This window comes from Castor canadensis, chromosome 3 (genome assembly GCF_047511655.1).
Source record: "Castor canadensis chromosome 3, mCasCan1.hap1v2, whole genome shotgun sequence".
Classification (NCBI taxonomy): domain Eukaryota; kingdom Metazoa; phylum Chordata; class Mammalia; order Rodentia; family Castoridae; genus Castor; species Castor canadensis.
Window position 1 is genome coordinate 42,992,573 of NC_133388.1, and position 23,388 is coordinate 43,015,960.

A 23,388-nucleotide genomic window follows, 5' to 3' on the forward strand; every position below is an offset into this window, starting at 1 on the left:
TTTTCCATCGGTATCCCTCCTTTGAGCAACAACAAAACCACTCTCATGTCTCACCATCTGCATTAACTGAAGGGAATCACAGCTACTTCCCGTGTCCATACAGTTGGAAAGCCCTGTGAAGCTGTCAGCATTTCAGAGTGGTTGCTTGGCACTGGTTCGGTTTGTGGGTGGATTTCCTTGTGGATAATAATAGTGGGTGTTGGCTGTTTTCAGCACTGGTGATCTGTCTGCTACTTAGCATATGAAGCAAAATTGTTGAAATCAGGGCACCTGGGGGGCATCTTTTTTTTTTAATGAGGAGAGCGCAAATGCAGTCCCCCACTACCACAAATTATGCAGTCGAGTTTCCCACATTTGGGGAAATAACAGGGGTCAGCACATCCAGAGTGCAATAGATAAGCCTCGCCCTGGGAAAACCACCTTCGTGATCATGGTATCTCCCCTGCCAGGTAAGTATTGGGGAGCATCTTAAAATCATGTCATTTAAAAATGTTAACTAATGAATTCCAGTTTGATGCCTTATCAGAGCCCATGGGATTATGGGTAATAAAAACCTAAAACTGTGAGGTTGATGTGCTGGAAGCAATGGTAAATTTTGCTTTTCAAGCACTTTTAGAAAATGCATAAATGTTCTAGGTCAGGAGGCATGTCATGATGTGTTGGCATCTTGTCACTCTTACACTTTATCCTCTGTGTAGGATTGTGTTTGTTCAGGTTCTGAATTGCATTAAACTACTCCTCATGAGGATACAGTATACTCAGTTCCATAAATACTGAACTAAATTCAGTTGGGTATTTTAATGCTGGTTTTTAACCCAGTCTTTGGCTTTTTATGCTCAATGTTAATAAATTTGAATACATTAAGTGACAGTTGAGATGTTCTTTACACTCTTATGTAATGATATTGTATTTCATGAATATTGACTCCTTGTGTGGGTGTGTTATAATGCACATTTAAATCTTTTTCTTGTCCACACAGTGTAACTTTTAAGAGTGGTCCAGTCCTTGCATATGTACTTTAGTGCTATTCAGAATGCCTGCTTAGTTATAGTATACATTAACAATATTGGTTATAGATGCTGTCTTCTATTTATATAAAAATGGATCTAGAAAATAGGGATCTGTAAAACGTCAATTTGGGAAAATTAAATGGATCTCTATCCTTAAAAACATCTGAGCATGTCAAGTTTTAAAACCTTAAATCAATACCCCAGTTATTGCCAAAATTATTTTATCATAAATAAAAAAATTTGATTTACTTATCTTTAATGTCCTCTCACATTTTTAAAAGAGAATTTAATCTTATGAAAAAATATTTACTAGATAATCCCTTTACTTCACCTCTGTACAGTGACTGAATTGTCTAACTCTTGCTTTAAGAACTTTCTCTTATCTACCCCTTCCTTTCACAACCACTACACTATTTAGGTCTTTATCATATCATCCCTAGGACTACTGAAAGTGTTCTTTAATAGAATTTTCTGCTTTTAATCAATCTACTCTTCATCAGTTAATACCTAGTTTATCTTCTGTAAGAAGACCTAAAAGCATAGATAAATGCCAACACAGTGGTTGTGGGAGACTTTAACACCCTATTATCATCAATAGATAGGTCATCCAAACAAAAACTCAATAAATAAATCCAAGATCTAAAATATGCAATAGATCAAATGGACCTAGTAGATGTCTGCAGAACATTTCATCCAACCTCTACACAATATACATTCTTCTCAGCAGCCCATGGAACCTTCTCAAAAATAGATCATATCCTAGGGCACAAAGCAAGCCTCAGCAAATATAAGAAAATAGAAATAATACCGTGCACACTATCTGACCACAATGCAGTAAAAGTAGAACTCAACAACAAAAGTAAAGACAAAAACCATGCAAACAGCTGGAAACTAAATAACTCATTACTTAATGAAGAATGGATCATTGATGCAATAAAAGAGGAAATTTAAAAGTTCCTGAAGGCAATGAAAATGAAAACACAACCAACCAGAACCTATGGGACACAGCTAAGGCAGTCTTGAGAGGAAAGTTTATAGCCATGAGTGCATATATTAAAAAGATTGAAGGGTCCCAAATCAATGACCTAATGATACATCTCAAACTCCTAGAAAAACAAGAACAAGCAAATCCCAAAACAAATAGGAGAGAAATAATAAAAATAAGAGCTGAAATCAACGAAATAGAAACCAAAAAAACCATACAAAGAATTAATGAAACAAAAAGTTGGTTCTTTGAAAAAATAAACAAGATCGATACACCCCTGGCAAACCTGACTAAAATGAGGAGAGAAAAAACCCAAATTAGTAGAATTAGGAATGCAAAAGGGGAGATAACAACAAACACCATGGAAGTCCAGGAAATCATCAGAGACTACTTTGAGAAACTATATTCAAATAAATTTGAAAATCTAAAAGAAATGGACAGATTTCTAGATGCATATGATCATCCAAAACTGAACCAAGCATCACCTGAATAGACGTATAACACAAAATGAAATTGAAGCAGCAATCAAGAGTCTCCCCAAAAAGAAAAGTCCAGGACCTGATGGATTCTCTGCTGAATTCTATCAGACCTTTAAAGAAGAACTGATACCAACCCTCCTTAAACTGTTCCACGAAATAGAAAGGGAAGGAAAACTGCCGAGCACATTTTATGTAGCCAGTATTTCACTTATCCCAAAACCAGGCAAAGACACCTCCAAAAAGGAGAACTATAGGCCAATCTCCTTAATGAACATTGATGCAAAAATCCTCAACAAAATAATGGCAAACCAAATTCAGCAACACATCAAAAAGATTATTCACCACGACCAAGTAGGCTTCATCCCAGGGATGCAGGGGTGGTTCAACATACGAAAATCAATAAACGTAATAAACCACATTAACAGAAGCAAAGACAAAAACCACTTGATCACCTCAATAGATGCAGAAAAAGCCTTTGATAAGATCCAACATCATTTCATGATAAAAGCTCTAAGAAAACTAGGAATAGAAGGAAAGTTCCTCAACAGTATAAAAGCTGTATATGACAAACCTACAGCCAGCATTATACTTAATGGAGAAAAGCTGAAACCATTCCCTCTAACATCAGGAACCAGACAAGGATGCCCACTATCTCCACTCCTATTCAACATAGTACTGGAATTCTTAGCCAGAGCAATTAGGCAAGAAGAAGGAATAAAAGGAATACAAATAGGTAAAGAAACTGTCAAAATATCCCTATTTGCAGACGACATGATCCTATACCTTAAAGACCCAAAAAACTCTACTCAGAAGCTTCTAGACATCATCAATAGCTATAGCAAGGTAGCAGGATATAAAATCAACATAGAAAAATCATTAGCATTTCTATACACTAACAATGAGCAAACTGAAAAAGAATGTATGAAAACAATTCCATTTACAATAGCCTCAAACAAAATCAAATACCTAGGTGTAAACCTAACAAAAGATGTGAAAGACCTCTACAAGGAAAACTATACACTTCTGAAGAAAGAGATTGAGGAAGACTATAGAAAGTGGAGAGATCTCCCATGCTCATGGATTGGTAGAATCAACATAGTAAAAATGTCGATACTCCCCAAAGTAATCTACATGTTTAATGCAATTCCCATCAAAATTCCAATGACATTCATTAAAGAGATTGAAAAATCTACTGTGAAATTTATATGGAAACACAAGAGGCCACGAATAGCCAAGGCAATACTCAGTCAAAAGAACAATGCAGGAGTTATCACAATACCTGACTTTAAACTATATTACAAAGCAATAACAATAAAAACAGCATGGTATTGGCACAAAAACAGACATGAAGACCAATGGAACAGAATAGAGGACCCAGATATGAAGCCACACAACTATAAGCAACTTATCTTTGACAAAGGAGCTAAAAATATATGATAGAGAAATAGCAGCCTCTTCAACAAAAACTGCTGGGAAAACTGGTTAGCAGTCTGCAAAAAACTGAAACTAGATCCATGTATATCACCCTATACCAAGATTAACTCAAAATGGATCAAGGATCTTAATACCAGACCCCAAACTCTTAAGTTGATACAAGAAAGAGTAGGAAATACTCTGGAGTTAGTAGGTATAGGTAAGAACTTTCTCAATGAAACCCCAGCAGCACAGCAACTAAGAGATAGCATAGATAAATGGGACCTCATAAAGCTAAAAAGCTTCTGTTCATCAAAAGAAATGGTCTCTAAACTGAAGAGAACACCCACAGAGTGGGAGAAAATATTTGCCAACTATACATCAGACAAAGGACTGATAACCAGAATATACAGGGAACTTAAAAAACTAAATTCTCCCAAAACTAATGAACCAATAAAGAAATGGGCACGTGATCTAAACAGAACTTTCTCAAAAGAAGAAATTCAAATGGCCAGAAAACACATGAAAAAATGCTCACCATCTCTAGCAATAAAGGAAATGCAAATTAAAACCACACTAAGATTCCACCTCACCCCTGTTAGAATAGCCATCATCAGCAACACCACCAACAACAGGTGTTGGCTAGGATGCGGGGAAAAAGGAACCCACTTACACTGTTGGTGGGAATGTAGACTAGTACAACCACTCTGGAAAAAAATCTGGAGGCTACTTAAAAAGCTGGACATCGATCTACCATTTGATCCAGCAATACCACTCTTGGGGATATACCCAAAAGACTGTTACTCCAGAGGCACCTGCACATCCATGTTTATTGCGGTACTATTCACAATAGCCAAGTTATGGAAACAGCCAAGATGGCCCACCACTGACGAATGGATTAAGAAAATGTGGTATCTATACACAATGGAATTTTACGCAGCCATGAAGAAGAACGAAATGTTATCATTCGCTGGTAAATGGATGGAATTGGAGAACATCATTCTGAGTGAGGTTAGCCTGGCCCAAAAGACCAAAAATCGTATGTTCTCCCTCATATGTGGACATTAGATCAAGGGCAAACACAACAAGGGGATTGGACTATGAGCACATGATAAAAGCGAGAGCACACAAGGGAGGGGTGAGGATAGGTAAGACACCTAAAAAACTAGCTAGCATTTGTTGCCCTTAACGCAGAGAAACTAAAGCAGATACCTTAAAGCAACTGAGGCCAATAGGAAAAGGGGAACAGGTACTAGAGAAAAGGTTAGATCAAAAAGAATTAACCTAGAAGGTAACACCCACACACAGGAAATCAATGTGAGTCAATGCCCTGTATAGCTATCCTTATCTCAACCAGCAAAAACCCTTGTTCCTTCCTATTATTGCTTATACTCTCTCTACAACAAAATTAGAAATAAGGGCAAAATAGTTTCTGCTGGGTATTGAGGGGGGGGAGAGGGAGGGGACGGAGTGGGTAGTAAGGGAGGGGGTGGGGGCAGGGGGGAGAAATGACCCAAACCTTGTATGCACATATGAATAATAAAAGAAAAATGAAAAAAAAAACAATTAAAAACCATCAAACCAAAAAAAAAAAAAAAATCTAGAGAAAAGTATATCCATTCAGGTACAGGAAGCCTCCAAGATACCAAACAGAGTTGACCAAAATAGAACTACCCCATGACATATTATCATTAAAACAACCAAGCACAGAATATAGAGAAAGAATATTGAAGGTGTAAAAGAGAAAAAAACAAATAATGTACAAAGGTAAACCCATCAAAATTACAGGAGATTTCTCAATGGAAACCTAAAAGCAAGAAGAGCACTGGGTGAGGTCTTCTGGACACTGAATGAAAATAAGTTCAACCCTAGGATATTTTACCCAGCAAAACTATCATTCAAAATAGATGGAGCAATAAAAGTTTTCCATGATAAGCAGAAACTAAAACAATTTGTGACCACAAAGCCACCACTACAAAAGATTCTTCAAGGGATTCTGCACACAGAAAGTAAAAGCCAATAAAACCATGAAAGGACAGGCAGTACCAATCCACAGGAGAAGAAAAGGCAAGAAAGTAGAAAGTAACATCGATTCAGCTACATACAATCAAACCCTCAAACAACTAAGACAACTAAATGGCAGGAATCACCACATACCTATCAATACTAGCATTGAATGTTAATGGACTTAATTCCCCCATCAAAAGACACCATTTGACAAACTGGATTAAAAAGGCAGATAACAATTTGTTGCTTGCAGGAGCCCCATCTCATCAATAGAAACAAGCATAGGCTTAGGGTGAAAGGCTGGAAGAAGATTTACCAAGCTATTGGTCCCCCAAAACAGGCAGGAGTAGCAACACTTATCTCAGACAAAGTAGACTTCAAACCTACATTGATCAAACAAGATAAAGAAGGACATTCCATACTAATAAAAGGGGAAATACACCAAAAGGAAGTAACAATTATCAACCTATATGCACCCAATGTCAACATACCCAGTTTAATCAAACATACTATGAAGGACCTAAAAACATATATAGACTCCAACACAGTGGTAGTGGGATACTTTAATACCAGCCTATCACCGATAGGTCATCCAAACAAAAAATAAATAAAGAAATCCTAGATCAAAATCATACCATAGAGCAAATGGACTTAGTTGATGTCTACAGAACATTTCATCAAACTTCTATACAATATACATTCTTCTTGGCAGCCCATGGAACTTTCTCCAAAATTGATCATATCCTAGGGCACAAAGCAAGCCTCAGCAAATATAAGAAAATAGAAATAATACCACGCATTCTGTCTGATCACAATGCATTAATACTAGAACTCAACAACAAAAATAATAGCAAAAAACATGAAAACAGTTGAAAACTGAACAACACATTGCTCAATGATCAATGAGTCATTGATGAAATAAAAGAGGAAATTAAAAGGTTCCTAGAAAATGAAAACACAACCTACCAGAACATATGGGACATAGCAAAGGCAGTCCTAAGAGGAAAGTTTATAGCCGTGAGTGCATATATTAAAAGGACAGAAGGATCTCAAATTAATGACCAAATGTTACACCTCAAACTCCTAGAAAAGCAAGAACAAGCAAGTCAAAACAAGCAGAGGAGAGAAATAATAAAAATACCAAGGAATAAACATAACAAAGGACATGAATGACCTCTACAAGGAAAACTATAAAACCCTGAAGAAAGAGATTGAGGAAGACTATAGAAGGTGGAGAGATCTCCCATGCTCATGGATTGGTAGAATCAACATAGTAAAAATGGCTATACTACCAAAAGCAATCTACATGTTTAATGCAATTCACATCAAAATCCCAATGACATTCATCAAAGAAATTGAAAAATCTACCCTAAAATTCATTTGGAAATGAAAGAGACCACGAATAGCCAAGACAATACTCAGCAAAAAGAACAATGCTGGAGGTATCACCATACCCAACTTCAAACTATATTACAAAGCAATAGTAATAAAAACAGCATGGTACTGACACAAAAACAGACATGAAGTCCAGCTGAACAGAATAGAGGACCCAGATATGAACCCACACAACTATACCTAACTTATTTTTGACAAAGGTGCTAAAAATATATGTTGGAGAAAAGACAAAAACCAACAAAAGTTGTTGGATGAAGTGGTTAGCCATCTGCAAAAAACTGAAACTAGATCCATGTTTATTACCCTGTACTAGTATTAACTCAAAATGAATCAAGGACCTTAAAACCAGAGCCCAAACTCTAAAGCTGGAACAGGAAAGAATAGGAAACACTTTGGAAGTAGTATGTATAGGCAAGGACTTCCTCAATAGAACCCCAGCAGCTCAGCAACTAAGAGAAAGTATAGACAAATGGGACTTCATAAAACTAAAAAGCTTCTGCTCAACAAAAGAAATGGTCTTTAAATTGAAGAGACCACTCAAAGAGTGGGAGAAAATATTTGCCAGCTATACATCAGACAAAAGACTGATAACTAGAATACACAGGGAACTCAAAAAACTAAGTTCTCCCAAAACTAATGAACCAATAAAGAAATGGGCAAGTGAACTAAACAGAACTTTCTCAAAAGAAGAAATTCAAATGGTCAAAAAACACATGAAAAAATGCTCACCATCTCTAGCCATAAAGGAAATGCAAATCAAAACCACACTAAGATTCCACCTCACCCCTGTTAAATAGCCATCATTAGAAACACCACCAACAACAGGTGTTGGTGAGGATGTGGGGAAAAAAGAACACTCATACTTTGCTGGTGGGAATGCAAAGTGTACAAATTTTCTGGAAATATATTTGGAGGCTTCTTAAAAATCTAAACATAGATCTGCCATATGATCCAGCAATCTCACTCCTGGGGATATACCCAAAGGAATGTGATTCCAGAGGCACTTGCACATCCATGTTTATTGCAGCAGTGTTCACAAGCAAGTTGTGGAAACAGCCAAGATGCCCCACTACTGACAAATGGATTAAGAAATGTGGTATTTATGCACAATAGAATTCTACTCAGCCATGAAGAAGAATGAAATCTTATCATTAGCAAGTAAATGGATTGAACTGCAGAACATCATCCTGAACGAGGTTAGGCTCAGAAGACCAAAAATCATATGTTCTTTTATACATGGACTTTAGATCAAGGGCAAATACAGCAAGGGGATTGGACTTTGCTCACATAAGGGGAGAGCACACAGGGGAGGTATGAGGATAGGTAAGAAACCCAAAAAAACATGATAGCATGTGGTGTCCTTAATGCAAAGGAACTAAAGCAGAAACTGCAAAGCGACAGAGTCCAATAGGAGAAGGGGACCAGGAACTAGAGAAAAGGTCAGTTTGAGAAGAATCAACTTAGAATGTAACACATATGTACATGAAAGCAATGTGAGGAATCTCCCTGTATAGCTATCCTTATCTCAACTAGCAAAAACCCTTGGTCCTTCCTATTATTGCTTATACTCTCTCTTCAGCAAAATTAAAGATAAGGGCAAAACAGTTTCTACCTAGAATCGAGGGATAGGGGAGAGAGGGGAGGGGGTGCGGGGTAAGGGAGGGGGAGGGGGAAAGCGGGGAGAAATGACCTAAACATTGTATGCACATATGAATATGAATAAAAGATATAAAATTAAAAAAAAAGAAGAATGAACTTGAGAAAAAAAACCACAAATATCTGAAGAATCTCCTTACTGCTAGTTATGTGCTATGGACTTGGTAACTAATTTTTTAATTTATTTTAATAAATTTTAAATAAACTTTAAATTTTTATTTATTTTCTTTTTATATTTATTTTTCCTTTGTTTTTATTGTTGTGCTGGGAGGCGATACATTGTGGCATTTACAAAAGTTCTTACATTATATCAAATATACTTGAATGCACCCCATCCACTATTCTCTTTCATATTCCCTTCCCCCCATTCCTAGAATAGTTTCAACAGATATCATTTTTCCATTTGTACACATGGGTACACAGTATTTGTACCATATTCACCCTCCTTCACCATTTCCCAAACTTCCCCCAACTCCCACTGGTACCACCTCCCCCACCCCCACAAGGAAAACAAAGAAGCAGGAGAGAGAGAGACAGAGAAGGAATCTGAGATCTCCAAGAGCAGCAGGGACCCTTGGCCATCAGAGTAACACTCTGAGAGGGCAAGGGCATGTCTCTCTTACAGGCTGGGTTTTTTAAGCATCTTGTAGTGGGAAAAGAGAGGTTGGAGGGAGATGGACATTAGAAAAATTGACTGTGAAGGAGGAATGGGGGAAGGTGCTGGACATTATCGGGAAGGTCATTGGGGCTGGGCAGTCAGCCATACGTGTTGATTTTTTTTTCTGGCTTTTTTATTGGAGGTAGCCATGTTTGCATTGTTTTAGTGTTTCTCAATATTCCAGCACCCCCCACCAGGTAGGACTTGTTCTGCCCTCTTGTTCTCCAATTTTGTATAAGAAAAAAAAGAGGAAAAAATGATATTTTTGTTTATATAAGATAGCTACAAAGGGAGTTTCCTTGTGGTACTTCTATGAAGGAAGTTCAGAAGGAATATGGTTGATGTACTTTGTACATGAGAATGAATATGGAATTTTTAAACTGGTTGAAACCACCATAAGAAAGGGACTAAGACAGAAAGAAGAAAAATAGAGGAGATGAACCAAATTGGGCTTAATTCCACTCTTAGATGTGGTATAACCCATGTTAAAACTAGCCATTTTGAGTCAACAGGCTCTGAAGGAATCATAATTCAAACTTCAGCTTGGGTCTCATGGCTCAGTGTAGTCACCACTTAGGGATTTTGTTTTACTTCCCTGCATCTGAACTCCCTCTGTTTCCACTATGATTCTCAATGGGAGACAAAGTCTACATACTACTGAAGATGCAGAAAGCCCACTGTTACCTAGTACACAGATATATACTGTAAGATCTGGCTTTGGCTAGCTGGACCAAAATCTTCTTGGCCTTTTAAAGGAGCAGTACAAAAATCAGAGAGTAGAATACATTCATCTGTATAGCAATCACACCCATTTCCCAGTGTCGGTGAAGGCAGCCAGGGCCATTTTCTCTCCAGTGACAGAGGACGCACTATCTTAAATGTTTCCTGTAGTCCTGATCTTTTACCAAACTGCATTTCCTAACCTTTCAGTTTCCCAAGCTACTCCTATCTTTTTGATAAACTTGTTTCACTTCAATTGGCCCTCGTCAGTTTGAGTTTTTTCCAGCTAACAAAATTAACCAATAATATTGATGATGTTAACTTGTGCTGGTATGTCTCTAAATTTAAAATGAATGTATGTAGTTCACTAAATGCATTGAACACAGATATCTCGAGTAATGAATGTAGAAGCAAAGTGCTCTAACACACAACACCAGGGAGAAGACCCTGTGGGTAAGACATAAGAAGTTTATGGACAATAACCATTGCTTTGCCTTCAGATATTTCTTTATCTCTTTTACATACCTTCCCCCAGGTGCCATCTGAAAGGGGAATAGCAGGCGTCTAGTAAAGGTGTTCTTGATGGTATTATTTGCAACCATGAGAGTACGGAATAGAGCAATTGTCTGCAATCATAACCAGATGTTGCAAAGCTCCATAAGCCTTAATGGCTGTTGTTTCAATATAGCTTTTTAGAAGGAAAAAGATCAATAATAATAAAATAAATTATCTATGGGAAGCATTTACTGGCCATTTTTCATGAGAAAATTACTGTACAGAGACTTAATTGTGCTCTTTGGATATAGTTTGAAAGTTGAAAAGCTAAAAAATTGTGTTTGTACTTGTGTGTTTGGCTTTTGTTAGGAGTTTTATTATTATCATTGGGATATCTATAGAGACTTTATTACTGATAACTATGCATGATGGTGCTGGACTTTCAGCAAATTGAAATGGTGTGAGAGAAAAACCACATCTTGTTTAGCTGAAGACATGTAGTACGAAATGGAACACATATGAGTTTCAAGATTTGCATGTTATCAAAGCTATAGGTTCTTTCTCCTCTCTTAAATTGGACCTGGAGTGAGAATACAAATAGGGAGCAGTACATGCAAGAAGCCAGCAGATACTTCTCTTCTTTTAAGACACTAGATTCATGGTCAAGCCAGAGTGTAAAGTAACAAGATTATGCTGGGATCCGAGCCATGTATTGAAAGCAAAACCTCGTAGTTTCTACCAGTGTTTTAAGGATATCTCTTAGATCACATGTATCAGTCACTCAGAGGACTTATTAAAAATATATGTTCTGGAATTTTTACCCACTTCTTTCATGGGGAATAGGAAATGTCTCTCTCTTTTTCTCTGCCCTCTGACTCTGTTGTTTCACTTTAGAGACAACCCACTTTAACCTGTTGAAAGTGTAATCCTTTCCTAATAAACTTTACTGTTACTTTCACTGAAAAAAAATAGATCTCTTGGCCCTACTCTACACACTTGAATTAGAACCCCAGAGGGTATAGCGTGTACATCTTTCTATATTTCTTGTGTTTGTGATACACTTTGTAAATATCAATCATTGATAATGCTTCTCTCTTCTTAATCATTCATCTTAGGACCAGAGTTAATTCTAATTAAAATTTGAAATACATGTTTACAAATAGCACCTATTGTTTTCTGTATTACTAGTCCCACTCCCCACAATTCATTTGGTGGGTATCTCTTCATCATTTCTTTATCCTTTTCTGCATAATACATTATCTGTTACCTTGATCTATCAGCATTTTGTCCTAACACTTCCTGCTCCCTTTGACCCCAGTCAGAATTCTCAAATTCTCACTTACATTACTCAAACTCCACAAATTTCCACAACTCTTCTATAGCCAATTCATCTATAGCAATAGTGTAAAATTATCATGCTACTCTGAAACTAACATGAGAGACCTGGGGAAAATGCCCAGATTAATCTTTCTTTTTTGAGTGACACCCACACATGTAATAGAATCTCCCTCTGTGCAAAGCACCTTGTTGGCTGTCTCTTCTGAAGGAAATGATTAAAGATTTTTCAGCTAGCACTTTTAATAATTATTTGTTAAAAGAGTGATGAAGATCTCAGTCCAAGTTGCAAGGAATAATAATATTAGGTAGGTCTCTGAAAGGAAGAAAGCTTCTAGTTCAGGAATGAGAAGTGAGGAAGGATTTTCAGTGGCAGATAAATGATTTAATACAAGAAAGTTCAGAATATGCTTCATGCTTCATGCCCCTTAAACAGTCACCAGGCAATTATAACATTAGAAACATAGCTACTGCTCAATGGATGGTCAGAAGGTAGGGACAATGGCATGGGGGTATATACATATGTGGTACAGCTGGGCAGGAAATTTTAAAAATAAATGTTAAAGAAACTTAGGTAGGATTCCAATGAATAGTGCTGAAAGGATTCCAAATGAAGATGACACCTTGAGCTAAGTCAGAAATGGGGATGTCCTGAACCAGTCTACACTGGAGATAGGAAGGAGGGAGTTGATGTTGGGAGCCTTGAAGAAGAATGTAAAGGGAACTGACTACAGCTGTACCCGGGTGTATGGGAGAGGAGTGGTGGACTCTGCTTTCAAGTCCAGTTAACACTCCATATATTCAAAGCATGACTGTGATAAGCTTTGTTTTTCTATGAGTATTAAAACTGTTTTCTGTGAAAGTCCCAGTCACATGTAGTTGGGCTCCCATGCATTAGTGAAAATATACCTCCTATTTTCCACCTTGCAGCTATTTGCTGAAAGTAGCCATGTGATAATTGTCTTATTACTGGAATTGCCCAAGTAAGGTCTTCAGGAAATGGAAAGAGAGTGCTTGAAAAAAAAATACACTCAGCTTTTCCTTTGAAATGTCTTCACGTGACTTTCTTAGTGAGACTAGAAACTTAATACCTTTAATTTGATTCATTTCCTTCAAATACAAGGAGTGTCATGATTATTTTGCTTTTTCCATGAAGGAAAACACATTGCCCATAGACAATAAAGTATAAGAGAAAAATAGATCAAAAGAAACGTTACAGTTAGTTTACAGATAAAGAAATGGAGCAGTCAAATCACATTTGGGAGTATCCCTTCTCATCTGGGGAGAATGTAATATTGAGTGATGGAGTCCTTTAATTCAATAAGAAGATTTAGTAAGAACCCTAAAATCTTTTTACTTAAATACTAATCTTTCTCCTTACCAGATCATTAATCATAACATAGTTTGAAATGTGGATTTTTAAAAAGTCTGTCTATAAATTCTTTTTGTTCAACTTATTTTTTTTAACCCCTGAGAAATTTTTTCTTACCTATATCAATTCAGTGAATTTCTTCCAGGATTCTATATCTTTTTCCTAAAAAGTTTGCAATGAATCAATCACAGTAGACATCCTGGTGAGGAGTGACAAGAATCTTTCATATTGGCCACCTGGCCCCCCTGATTTCTATTTAAATGCACTTTTGCCACCTCATCTCAGTATTTCTTCAGCGTACATTAAGAACTAAAATTTTTTTTTCACTGATTGGCTTTATTTTGTTTTTCGCTGCTTATTCATATGTGCATACAATGTTTGGGCCATTTCTCCCCGCTACCTCCCGCCCCCTCCCCCTCCCTACCCCCTCACTTCCAGGCAGAAACTGTTCTGCCCTTATCTCTAATTTTGTTGAAGAGAAGACATAAGCAATAATAAGAAGGAGAAAGCAGTTTTGCTAGTTGAGATAAGGATAGCTATACAGAGAGATTACTAGCATTACTTTCATGTACATATGTGTTACGTTCTAAGTTGATTCTTCTTGAACTGACCTTTTCTCTAGTCCCTGATCTGCTTCTCCTATTGGCCTCTGTCGCTTTAAAGTTTGTGCATTAGTTCCTTTGCATTGAGGACATCAAATACTACCATGCTTTTTGGATTTCTTACCTATCTTCATACCTCCCTTGTGTGCTCTCGCCTTATCATGTGACCCAAGTTCAACTACATTACTGTATTTGCCCTAGATCTAAAGTCCGTATATGAGGGACAACATACAATTTTTGGTCTTCTGAGCCTGGCTAACCTCATTCAGAATGATGTTCTCCAGTTTCATCCATTTACTTGTGAATGATAAGGTTTCATTCTTCTTCATGGCTGCATAAAATTCCATTGTGTATAAATACCACATTTTCTTAATCCATTCGTCAGTAGTGGGGCATCTTGACTGTTTCCATAACTTGGCTGTTATGAATAGCATTATAATAAACATGAGTATGCAGGTGCCTCTGGAGTAACCTGTGTAACATTCCTTTGGGTATCTCCCCAGGAGTGGTATTGCTGGATCACATGGAAGATCTATGTTTAGATTTTTAAGAAGCCTCCACATTTTTTTTCCAGAGTGGTTGTACTAGCTTACATTCCCACCAGCAGTGTAAGAGGGTTCCTTTTACCCCACATCCTCACCAACACCTGTTGTTGGTGGTATTGCTGATGATGGCTATCTAACAGGGGTGAGGTGGAATCTTAGTGTGGTTTTGATTTACATTTCCTTTATAGCTAGAGATGTTGAGCACTTTTTCATGTGTTTTTTGGCCATTTGAATTTCTTCTTTTGAGAAAGTTCTATTTAGTTCAGTTGCCCATTATTGTTCATTGATTTTAGGAGAGTTTAGTTTCTTAAGTTCCCTGTATATTCTGGTTATCAGTCCTTTGTCTGATGTACAGCTGGAAAATATTTTCTCCCACTCTGTGGGTGGTCTCTTCAGTTTAGAGACCATTTCTTTTGTTGAGCAGAAGCTTTTTAGTTTTATGAAGTCCCATTTGTCTATACTTTCTCTTAGTTGCTGAGCTGCTGGGGTTCTATTGAGGAAGTCCTTGCCTATACCTATTACTTCCAGAGTGTTTCCTGCTCTTTCCTGTACCAAGTTTAGAGTTTGGTATCTGATATTAAGGTCCTTGATCCATTTTGAGTTGATACTAGTACAAGGTGATAGACATGGATCTAGTTTCAGTTTTTTGCAGATGGCTAACCACTTTTCCCAACAACTTTTGTTGTTTTTTTGTCTTTTCTCCAACATATATTTGTCAAAAATAAGGTGGGTATACTTGTGTGGATTCATAAGTGACTCCTTAAGAACTAAATCTTAATCTAGAAAAGAGAACAGGTTGCTTATGAAGTGTGTAGAGTTCAGGTCCTAAATTGCAGGTAAGCCGAAGATCTGATTTTGAGTTACTCCGACACAGTTAACCAGGTCTCAGAAGCTCAGTAAGAACACATACTGGATGCAGAGAACTGATGCTTTACATAGAACATAGATACATATTATTTTTAAGGTTTTCAACAGCCAGAAAAGTAAAGTAAATATCTGAATAATACTTCTAAAAATGATCATGATGAAAGTGAATTCCTTACCCCACAGGTTAAAGAGATGTGTCTAATAATTAAACAATCATGCTAAGTTAAACTTTATAACATTCAGAAAGTTCATTCATTTTTATGCATTTAAAATTAATCTTCATAACACAAAAACTTTGTAATGAAGGTCAGATATTAGTATTCTTGATGTGTATTTAAATTGAGTTCTGGGCTGGGTACAGTGGCTTACTCCTGTAACCCCAGCTACTTGGGAGGTAGAAATAGGGGGACCATGGTTCGAGGCCAGTCTGAGCAGAAAGTTAACAAGATGCTATATCAAAGAACAAGCTGGGTGTGGTTGTATACATGGTCTGAGGCAGGCCCAGGCAAAAGGTACAAGACACTATCTAAAAAATAACTAAAGCAAAAAGCAATGAGGACATGGTTCAAGTGTTAGAGTCTGCCTAGCAAGTGCAAGGCCACAAGTTCAAATCCTGTACCCCCCAAAATATTGAGTTGCTAAATGGCTAGTGTTAGATTTGACAGCTGGTAAGTGACAAAGCCAGATTGCTAATCTTGATGGTGTTCTGACTGTAGTAAGCAATGTGCCTAGAGTATAAAGAATAAAAAATATCTATTTTTACACAGGAATTCAAAATAAGATGATCAATATGTTAAAAGGCACAAGTACATTTCAGCAATGGATATTGTTAACAAATTTTATTTTTATAAAGTACTCTTCTTGTGAGAATGTTTTTAAGTTTCAAGTGGACAAGTAAAAGTTATATAGGACTATATACAATATGTTTTGAAATATGTATACATTGAAATATGCATAAATTGAACTAACTAAGGTATTCATTACTTCACATACTGACCTTATATACAGAACACTTAAAATCTACTTTCTTAGCAATTTGAGACTGCATTGTTAACTGTGGCCTCCATGTTGTACAACAGAGTTCTTACCTTCTTACTTAAGCGAAGTTTTGTAGCACTTGAACTTCTCCAAATTCCCCGCCCACAAACACCATTCCCTGCCATCATTCTCCTCTCTGCTTCTAAGTTTACCTTTTTCAGATTCCACATATATGAGAGACCATGTAGTATTTGTCCATCTATGCATTGCTTTTTTCATGTGACATATTGTCTGCCAGATTCATTTGTGTTGGTGCAAATGAGAGAATATTCTTTTTTTATTAAGGCTGAATTGTATATATATATATATACCCATTGTACATACATATACTACATTGTGTACACATTTTCAGTATTCATTCATCCATTGGAGGATACTTAGATCCTTTGATAATGCTGCAATGAGCATGGAAATACAGGTGTATCTTCTATGCTGGTTTCATTTTCCATAATGGCTATGCCAGTGTGCCTTTCCACCAACAGTGTGTAAGGATTCCTTTATCTCCACACTCACACCAACAATTGTTACATAATGTCTTTTTAATAAAAGCCAACCTAATAGTTTTGCAGTGGTATCTCATAGTGGCTTTAGTTTGCATTAATTTACTGATGTTGAGAAATTTTCACAAAGCTGTTGTCCGTTTTTATGTCTTCTTTAAAGAAATGTCCATTTAGGTCATTTTCCCATTTTAGTAGGGTTATTTATTTTTCTTTTATTGAGTCCTAAGAGTTCTTTGTGAATTTTGGATATTGATCTCTTATTAGGTAAATATTTTGCAAATATTTTTCATAATCCATAGGTTGCTATTTTGCTTTCTTTATTGTTTCCTTTGCTGTGCTGAAGCCTTTTAGTTGGATATAATCTCATTACTGAATTTTGCTTTTGTAGCCTTTTTATATGATATCCAAAAAATCATTTTCAAGAGTAGTATCAAAAAATTTTCCCTCTGTTGTCTCCTAGGTGTTTTATTGTTCTTAGTCTTAAATTTGGGCCCTTTATTCACTTTTATTTGATATATTAACCACCATTTTCCAAGATTCCTCATTATTGATTTCTAGTTTCAGACCATTGTCACCAGCAACAATACTGTACATGATTTTAATTTTCTTAAGTTGATAGATGAGGACTTGACAGTGGCATTTTGTTAGTTTTCTGGTTATTTTGTAGCTCCTTCATTCCTTTTTCTTTCTTGTTTATCTGTAAATTTCTGTAGTTCTACACTTTTATTTATTTTTCTCATTTGTGTACCCACTGTAGTTTTTGTTTGTGGTTATAATGAGGTTTGTGTGTATTTTGTCATTATAATTGGCTGTGTTAGGCTAATAGCTTCTGTTACATACAGAAAGTCAATCTTTACCCTCTGATCATAATTTATATTTTTGATGTTACAATTTGGAATTAAAAATTTTTAATAGTCTTATTTTTAATCTTTATACTAAACAGAAGTGATATACATACTACCATTACAGTATTAGAGAACTCCTAATTTGAATGTGAACTTAATATTTTATATGCTTTCAGATTACTAATGAGCATTATTTTATTTTATCTTAAAGAACTATCTCACTTGAAGTGGTGGCTCAAACCTATAGTTCCAGCTCCTTTGGAGGTGGTATAGGAAGACTGTGATTTGAGACAAGCAAAGTTAGTGAGGCCCTATCTCAAAGAATAAGCCAGGCATGGTGGCACACACTATAATTCCAGCTATGCAGGAGGCATAGGTAGGAGGCTTACCATCTGAGACTGGCCCTGGGCAAAAGTTACAAGACCCTATCCGAAAATTAACTAAAGCAAAAATGTTCTGGAGCATGGCTCAAGTGGTAGAGTGCTTTCCTAACAAATGCAAGGCCCTGAGTTCAAAATCACAGCCACCAAAAAACAAACAAAAGGAATTGCCTTGTAAGGCAGTGATGAACTCCTTCAGCTTTTACTTGTCCTGGAAAGTCTTTACCTCTTCTTCATTTCTGAATGGCTACTTGTCAGGTGCAACATTCTTGTTTGGCTTTTTTTTTTTCCATTCAACACTGGAATGTAACCTCTTACTCTCTCCTAGTCTATAAAGTCTCTGTTGAGACTTTTGCTGCTAGCCTTATTAAAACTCCCTTATGTACTATTTGCTTCTTTTCTCTTGGTTTTAGAATCATCTGTGTCCTTGATTTTTTGACAGTTTGATTAAAATATGTCTTGGTGTAATCTTGTTTGGATTGTTGGATTGGAAACTTCAATACTAAGATCTTACTTGTCTGGTTTTGTTTTTTAGATAAACTTTTCACCCCATTATCTTTCTCATCTCTTTCACAAACTGTAACTTCAGTATTTGCTCTTTTGAGGCTTATACATCCAATACAGTTTCTTCATTCCTTTTTATTCTACTTTCCAACAATATGTCTTCAAATTTACAAATTCTTCTGCTTCAGCAATTCCACTGCTGGTGCTTTGTAATGCCCTTTTCATTTCATTAATTATGTTTTTCAGACTTAAAGTTTTTTAATGTAAGTTTCTCATTTTGATTATTTATCATTTTCTTGATTTTATTGGATGGTTTCTCTATTTTCTTGCCATCTTCTGATCTTCCTTAAAATGATTATTTGAATTCATTGTGGGCAGTTTTTTTAATCACCATTTTTCAGGGGTCAGCTACTTGGAGACTATTGTTTTCTTTTCATGGTGCTTTGTCTACTTGGTTTTTCAGTCTCCTGTTTTCTTTCCCTTGGTTTAATTTTGTTTTGTGGCTAATTTTGGTTTGTACCTAAGCGTGTGTGTGTGTGTGTGTGTGTGTGTGTGTGTGTGTGTGCTGTTTCTGTCCCTGGTCTGGGTGTAATTTAGTATGAGCTAATTCACAATAGTAAAACTAACCAAAAAAACCAAAGAAATCAACAGGGAGAGATGAATAAAGAAACACAAACAAACAAGAAACAAAACAAACAAACAAACAAATTCCGGGTTCAGGAACAATAGAATTTCAATCTTACTAGTTCTGGTGTTACTTCTCCAGCATCCAGTCCTGGTGTTGGTGTTTAAGCAGAAACTCTGTCATAGTCTTGCCAGGTGGTTTGGTAGTGTTGTTTTTTTTTTTTTCTTCTGTCTTTCAGAGGCAGCTGCTTGGTCAGCATCTCCCTCACTGAGGTGTGGCAGTTTAAGTTTGTATGTGGTCCTTAGGTTCCAGAATCAGCTCTGTAGCCCACCAGCCATCCTGCTTTGGAGTTGGGTTTTCACTGTGTTGGTTTACTGGGGGCTTGTTCTTTGCTTTGCCCCCTTTCTCTGGGGCAAGGTCAGTGATTCATCAGTCAGCCCCGTGCTGTCAGTGTGTTGTGATGGTTTGGTGATTGTTTTTCAATTTTGCAGTGTCTTTTGACTTTGGATGTTGCTCACTGGCTTAGGAGATGAGCTTTGTGGACAACTACCTGCCCTATTTCAGGCAGCAGTTTATCACCTGCCCACTGTTGGCCCTTCTGCCTTTTCAGCCTTTGTTTACTGAAAGTTCCCATGAGATCAGTTCCTTGCCTCTCCCCGCTTCTCTGGTGCACTTTCAGCTTCCTGCCCCCTCTGCTGTGTGCTATTTTTCAGTTTGCTGTTTATTCAGATTTTTTGGGGTTTTTTTTTGCAGTGTGGGGGTTTCCAGTCTGCCCAAGGGGCTATGCTGGTTTATCCCAGGGGTGGCTGGGGGAATACTGTGAGTTGCTTAGCGCTCACCTATTTGGTCTGCCAAATGTCTCCTAAACAGGTTTGGAGCCAGTGTTTGATGCCAGTGGGCGCCCACCTGTTTTCTCAGTGTAACGTGGTAACATGGTATGGAGAAGCTTTCTACTGACTAGGGGCTCAGAATGTCAAAGCTTTGATTCTTCTTGGTGCTTTATTTCTGCCAAGTGTGGCTCCAGCATCTCAGCAAGATTTTTGATTCATGGAGCTCATGCTGTCTGCTTCTCTGCCCTAGTCACCATCTTGGATCCTCCAATCCCTTTCTTATTCTTCCTACTTGGTTTTTGATGTTTTACGTGAGCTTACTTGATGCTTGTATCTTTCAAAAAGTAAAGAATTATTCTTGTCTTTGTAATCTGGTTTTGTGTGAGAAAGACCAGTTAGCCCTTCCAAATACTTTAAGGAGGCTACTAGTGATGTCTAAGGGTGTGCTTGCTATTGAAGTCCTCAGGCAGGCTGGACTTGTGACTAGGAAAACAGATGGGTTACAGTGGCAACTGAGTCCATGAGAGTGAACCTAAAACTCGAATTCACTAGAGTGCACCTGTTAATTGGGTTTTCAGGGAGATAGAGTAGTTTTTGATAACAATATTCACCTTAACAGTGAATAGGTAATTCACAGTGTTACATAATGTCTTGTCAAACTTTGCAGTAAAATGCTTTACAAATTTAAAAAGTGAAAATGAAGATAATTTTTAATAACTAAGAAGTGCATAGTAAATTATCAATTGTTTAACCATACATCATAATAAGATAGATAGTTTTAAGTATTTTTAGTGGGGACAGCAAGATAAGCAATGATGTAAGCACTCATTTTATATCTTTTGGTAGCACACACTACAGTTAGCCTGAAAATAACCTCATTATAACTTCTTTAAGTTTCCTACAATTAAAAGTTTTAGAAGTTTGAAATAACCTACATTTAAAGTCAGCCTGAAGTCAGCAATTAATCAAAACCAAAAACAAAATCCTTCATATTTTAAAATTATGATATATTTTAGCACTTCTTAATTTAAGCAAGAAAATTTTTCACCATAATAGATGCTTTCCCTAAAGCTACTTGTGTCCTTACAATTGAGCTTTTCAAGCTAAAAAGATGAGTAAAAGTTATGGATTAAAATATGCAAATATTTTTATGAGTATGCTTATAGGAAAAAATCAGACACTGATATGAGACTTCATAAAGGCCTTGTTCAGAAAGTATTTCATAATAAAAAACACCAATGCACCTTCTTGATGGAGGGAAGCACATATAGCCACGGTGTGGTAGCATACACCTGTAATGCCAGACGTGAAAGGCTGAGACAAGATCATTGTGAATTGAGACCAACATGGACTATATAGCAAGCTCCAGGCCAGCCTCGGCTACATGTTGAGACCTTGTTTTCTTAAGTATATATGTTTTGTATAAATAGTATACAGCATGACTGGAGTATCAATTTCCTAATTCTTTCTGGGTATGGCACTTTAGTGTGTCCAGTAGAGAGAGGCAAGTTGGCTTTTCTTCTGTGATCCTAATTTCAAATTGTGGTGTCTTGAATTGACTTTCACTGGAGTACTCAATTTTTTGACTTAGGGTTAGTACAGCAATTTCAAGGAGATTCTCAGTTTCTCTTTGCCTTTTCACAAAATTCTCAGTTTAGACTGGAGATGCAGCTCAGTGTTAGAATTTTGCCTAACATGTTCAATCTTTTTTTTTTTTTTGCTGTATAAACATTTATTAGAGAAAATTATTAGTAAGCAGTGCAAAAACAAGTCATACAATCTGTTTGGTAAACATGGTGCAATCCCAGTTCTCAGTTGCTCTAGATGCTTTACTCACACCTTCTACAAAAAGTTCTCTTTTGGCAGTTGCAATAATACTATGAAGATGATTGTTAATTTTATAGTCATTAGGCCAATTAAAGCCACCCAAAACAGGGTGGGGTACATGCCTATAATACTAGCTACTCAGGAGGCAGAACAAAAGGGGCAAGGTTTCAGTTCAGCCCAGGTGAAGTTATCTAAAAACCCTATCTCAAAGACTAGCAAGCCAGGTGTGGTGATACAATGCCTTAACATGTTCAATCTTCAACACCAGCATCATCATCACCATCACAACAAATAGCTTAAATGGGTCATTTGTTTAATTCTTACTTTGTTTCCCATTCTTTCTCTAGATTTCATCTTTAGACGTCTGCTTGGTTTCCATGACTTGCCTTACTGCTTATATTCTCTCATGGACTGTGAAGAGGATGGTCTCTTCTAAGCAATGAAGATATTTTCTTTATGGGACAGAGTGGCATTAAGCTTTCTTACTTCCCTTGCAGCTAAAGACAGAGCAAGTGACTTGCTTTGGCCTGTAATTGATAAGATCAAGGGCCACAAGTCATTTTAAAGACCTCTAACAGTCAGTACATCACCGAACATGCTCACTTTCCCCCATCTTTTCAGTCATAGAAGCACAGAGATGGAGCCTCCCTTAGCCTACCTCCACACATGAGAATGATATAAAGCAAGGCCACCTCCCCAAATGATCCAGGAGAAATGAGTAGAATATGCTAGAAATATACTTTCGTTGCATTAAGCCAATGATATTCTGTAATGGTTTGTTCTAACAACAAAAGCTATCCTATCATGAGTGATGGAAGAGTCAAACAGAATTAAATGTAAAATTGCTCAAAAAAGTTTAAGGCAAATATTGAGTATGAGCTTTCATATCCATGAGAGATGCCTCTTGGCTTTTCACTTCTTTAGCTCATCGGAAGCAATTTGAATTGTAAGGTCAGTCTTGATATTTGTACATTATCCATCAGTAAGCATTTTGCTGCTAGATTTTTTGATGGACAGAAGATCCTGTTAACCATATAGGTAGCTTCCTTTGAATGTGGGGACATCTTACCATAAAGAAGTAGAGCAAACCAATGATGGACAATATATGGTTCTAGGATAACCTCTGTTTTTCCATGCCAGAAGCTCACTGTGATTAATGGATCAAGAGGGTGCCATCAGCCTCTCTGGCCATCCTGTAAATCAAAGGCAATTTGGCCCCCATGTGTCTCTGTGTCCCAGATCATTGTCTTTATGATTTGATAGGTTGGAACATTTAAGAGTAAAAACCTGTTTCAGTGGA

The 23,388-nt window shown here is 36.9% G+C and overlaps 1 non-coding gene across 1 annotated transcript; it reads right to left on the minus strand.

The window, feature by feature from the left end:
- Positions 1-293: 293 nt before the first annotated feature.
- Positions 294-457, minus strand: LOC141421904 (U1 spliceosomal RNA). The gene has a single exon (XR_012446594.1). It is a non-coding gene; the product is annotated as a U1 spliceosomal RNA (small nuclear RNA).
- Between the last annotated feature and the right edge of the window lie 22,931 nt (positions 458-23,388).